Below are 4784 nucleotides of genomic sequence, written 5' to 3'. Positions count from 1 at the left end.
AACGTCCTAATATTATAACAATCTATTTTGAGGTGATACCAACTTAACTTCAATTCCATACAAAACTCTACCCCTTTTCAGCTCTGTCCCCACTTACGTTACTGATATCACAAATTGTATCTTTATACCATGTACATAGATTTATGGTATTTATGCATTGAACTTTTCAATCCTATAGAAAGTAAAAACTTGAGTTACAAACCAAGATTATCATATTACTGGCTTTTGTATTTTTCTATGCATTTACTTTACTAGAGATCTTTACATAGGGCTTGAGTTCCTGCCAAGCTTTTTTTCATATCAACCTAAAAAATTTCCTATAACATTTCCTTTAGATCAGGTCTAAAGGTCATAAACCACCCAACCCCTTCCCAGTTTGTTTATCTGGGAATGTCTTATCTCGCTCTCATTTTTCAAGGACAGTTTTACCAGATATAGCATTCTTGGTTGACAGTTATTTTCTTTTCACACGTTGAATGTGTTATCCCATTGTCTTCTGACTTTCGAACTTTCTGATCAGAAATCATCTCATGATCTTACTGAGGATGGTTTGTATGCCATGAGTCACTTCTGATTTCTTTCAAGATTCTTTTTGTCTTCGACCTTTGAAAGTCTGATCATAATGATCTTGGTGTGGATCTCTTTGTGTTTATCTTACTTGGAGGTCATTGAGATCCTTGGATTTTTGGGTGGATATCATGCATCATATTTGGGGAGTTTGGGGCCAGTATTTCTTTAAATAATCTTTCTGCCCTTTTCTCTGTCTATGTCTGGGACGCCCATAAAGCATTCCTTGGTCCGCTTGACCAGGTGCCTTAGATTTTGTTCACTTTCCTTCATCCTTTTGTCTTACTACTTATCACACTCAAGAGTTTCAATTGTTCTAAATTCTAGTTCACTTGTTTTCTTCTTTCTGCCAAAAGAGAGTGCAGAGGTGGCTAGACTATGAAATAGTATCAGCCAAAATAGACTTTAAGTCAAAAACTGTTACCAAGAACATCGTATGGTGATAGTCAATTCACCAAGAAGATATAACAATTATAAACATATGCATAAAACATCAGAACTCAGTATGTAAAGTAAACATTGATGGAACTGTAGGGAGAAATAGCTCTATAATGACAGCAGGGGGACTCAATACCCCCACTTTCATTAATGAATAAAACAAAGATCAAAAGGGAAGAAGACTTAACCATCACCAACTGGTCTTAACAGACGTGTAAAGAACACTTCACCCAACGAAGGCAGAACCTGTATTCCTCCAGAGCATGAAACGTTCTCCAGGGAGCGCAGAGCGGTTCGGTCGGTAGTTGGAGAAGCATCTTTTTTCTACTCGGTGACTGCGGCTCTTCTTTGGGCACGAGAAGCAGCTCGGCGCTCTGAGAAGCGGCCTAAAACTTCGGCGTTGGATAAAAGAAAATGGCTGGAACCAAGCAGACGGCGCGTAAATCCACTGGGGGAAAAGCCCCCCCGCAAACAGCTGGCCACCAAAGCTGCCCAGAAGAGCGCTCCCTCCACTCGTGGCATGAAGAAGCCTCATCGCTACAGGCCCGGCCCAGTGGCGCTCAGACAGATTCGTCGTTATCAGAAAACCACTGAGCTGCTCATCCCGAAGCTGCCTTTCCAGAGTCTGGCGTGGGAGGTCGCCCAGGATTTCAAAACCGACTTGAGGTTTCAGAGTGTGGCGATTGGTGCGCTGCAGGAGGCGAGTGAGGCGTACCTGGTGGGTCTGTTGGAAGACACCAAGCTGTGTGCCATCCACTCGAAAAGAGGGTCACCATCATGCCCAGGGACATCCAGCTGGCTCGCCGGATACGGAGACAGAGCTTAAGTGAAGGCAGTTTGTATGGTGTTTTGTAGTAAATTCTATAAAATACTTTGGTTTAATTTATGACTTTTTTTGGTAAGAAATTGTTTGCCATATGTTGCATTTGTACTTAAGTCATTCCCTAAGCTGTGCAACAGAATGAAACTGTCTAAAAAAAAAAAAGCCACTCCATCAAATTAAATCAAAATGGCTAACCTTAAAAAATGTTGCCGAGATACTGCTGTCGTCAGCCTGAGCCTCCACTTCCAGCTGGTGGCCATGTCTTGTCTCTTGTCTCTTTTCCTTACTCTGCACCCTGAACCTCTCTCCGTTGCAGTGGCTTCCTCACCTGATTCCAGCCCTCTCCCCCATTCTTCTTCATTATTGCAAAGCTGGCCACATCCCTCCCTGTTTCACACAACTTAAAATTCCCCATGTCCACAGCATGTAGGACCTTCTCCCTAAATGTCTGTGGCCATTCTGGCCTCTCTTTGGGAATCCACTCTCTTCCAGGCTTGACGAACTGCCTCTGCAGATTGTCAGACACCTTGGTCCTGGGCTGGTTTGTTGGTTCATGTATTTGCTTTTCTGGGAGGTCCTTCTAGTGTATCCCCATCACCCTCAGAATAAAAGTCAAAGTCCTGATCTCTAGGGCTCTGTGTGGCCCACCTCTGCAGGTACAGCCACAGAGGGGCCCTGACCCCTCCTGCCACAGGGACTTTGCATGTGCTATTCCTGTAACGTGCACTACTCCACTCAGGCTTCTGACCTCTGCCCAGCTATTGATGAGAGAAGCTGTCCCTGTTCTCTGGACCCCTCTCCTCATCTGGATTGGTCAGTTTCCCCTGTTATTATCCACAGAGCACCGTGGACATTTCCTTTGTGTATTCCTCACAACTATAATTTTACAGCAGTTTATAAACCCTCCCTCCCTTGATCGTAGGCAGGGACAGCATCCGTTTTCCCACCATCACCCCCAGAGCTCACCGAGCCCCGGCTCCCAGCAGGTGCTGCCTAAGTGTTTGCAGAGGGGCAGGATGGCTGGGTCGTGGCTCAGACCCTGGAGCCAGACTGCCCTGCTCCAAATCCCAGCTCTGCCACTTACTCCCTGTGTGACCTTCAGCAAGTTACTTGACGTCTCACTGCAGGCCAGGATTAGAGTGTGGGAAGACGCCAGCGGTACAGAATGTAAGATGGAACTCACTTGAGGGCCTCCCCCAGCCCAGGCCTTGACTCTGTGCCTCAGGGTCTTCATCTGGGGTAGCAGCTGTGCCTGCCTCGTGGACTTGTAAAGATGAAATGGTTTTGTGGATGCAATGTGCTCAGGCCAGCGCCTGGCACAGGGTCGGCACTGGTGTCGTCATTTGTTAAGGGACTCAAGCCCAGTTCATGCCATTTTGCCACCACTTCCTCCTTTCAGCTCTGGTCTATCCCTCCCTCCCTCGTACTCCACTGTCACTGTCCTCTTCTGAAAACAGCCCTCATAACAGCACCTGGGTGTGTAGCTCCCATAGAAGTTTACAAACAGCTGCCATCCTCTGTAAGACCAGCGCTCTTCAAGGGCATTTGAATCTGTGTATCCCCTGCCCTAGCCCAAGTCCCAACAGAGAGGGTGTCCTCCCCCAAAACTGGTTGAAAGGACATTTACCTACTTCTCTTATCCGAGGCCAGACCCCGGAGCCCCTCCCTGAAGTTTCGGAGTGTGTGTAATGCTGCCTCCCTGTTTTAGCTTCAGGATTTGAAACTGGTGTCAGGGGTGTGGGAGGATAGGTGCAAATTCAGCAGCGTCCGAGCCCGACTCAGGAACCCCAGCTCACCTGCAGCGTCCGAGCCCGACTCAGGAACCCCAGCTCACCTGCAGCGTCCGAGCCCGACTCAGGAACCCCAGCTCACCTGCAGCGTCTGAGCCCAACTCAGGAACCCCAGCTCACCTACAACGTCCGAACCCAACTCAGGAACCCCAGCTCACCAGCAAAGGAGTCTGCAGTCTGTGTAAGAGCAGAAACACACGGGGGCAGATGTGCCTCCAGAGGGGGATGTTGTTTTCTCGGCACCGCCGGCAACTTTACCCACATAAGTGGTACACAGGTTCACCTAGACAGCACACCTGTTTCACTTATTTATTTTGTAGTGGCTTGAACTACATAGAAGACACTGCACTTGGCGGTCCCCTCTGTCCGATTGGTACACAGTCCTTTTTCTCTTTGTTTTCCTGTCTGTCACTCCTGGTCTGTGTCCCAGTCCCTGTCCTCCCTGCTGTGGGTGGGGAGCGCAGATGGGTCCTGGTGTCTGCTCCTTTTCACTGCCTTGCAGGACCAGGATTATTGTGGCCTCCGTCCCTCCCTGAGCCAGTTACCCTCACCCTCAAATTCCACATGCCCATCCCCGGCCAGACTTCTCACAGACCCATGTGATCCGTCATGAGGAGGCCACCGTTAGGCAAAACAGATTTTCCAGCCCGGGGATACACACCCAGCCTCGTGCCCTGCAATGGGTCCATCACCTCCAGAACTCTCCAACAGGCACGTCTTTGTTTCATGAAGGACGGAGCCATGAGAAGGGCCTAGTCTGGGGCTGCTGGCGTGATGACTCACACCCGAGTGCTGTTTATCTCAAATCTTGTGGGAAACTGGGAAACTAAATATGTTTTATATAGTTGGACTCTAGTTTTCCTCTCCCTCTCTTTCACCCCTTTTCTCCAATATAAGAGAAATTGAAGATAAGAACCATTCTAGGTTTCTCCCTAAATATACCAAAGAAACTATTTTAGGCCCGGCCCAGTGCTCACACCTGTAATCCTAGCACTCTGGAGACTGGAAAGGTGGATTACTTGAGCTCAGGAGTTCCAGACCAGCCTGAGCAAGAGTGAGACACCGTCTCTACTAAAAATAGAAAAATTAGTTGGGTGCTGTGGCAGGGGCCTGTAGTCCCAGCTACTCGGGAGGCTGAGGCAAGAGGATCTCTTGAACCCAAGAGT

The 4784-nt window shown here is 48.2% G+C and overlaps 1 pseudogene; it reads left to right on the top strand.

Moving 5' to 3' along the window:
* Positions 1-1419: 1419 nt before the first annotated feature.
* LOC100959760 lies at positions 1420-1860 on the top strand (annotated as a pseudogene).
* Positions 1861-4784: the final 2924 nt, after the last annotated feature.

The sequence above is a fragment of the Otolemur garnettii genome, unplaced genomic scaffold (assembly GCF_000181295.1).
Source record: "Otolemur garnettii isolate 467f Iridium unplaced genomic scaffold, OtoGar3 scaffold00058, whole genome shotgun sequence".
Lineage (NCBI taxonomy): Eukaryota > Metazoa > Chordata > Mammalia > Primates > Galagidae > Otolemur > Otolemur garnettii.
The sequence above is the reverse complement of the archived record's forward strand: the minus strand, read 5'-3'. Positions and strand labels throughout refer to the sequence as shown.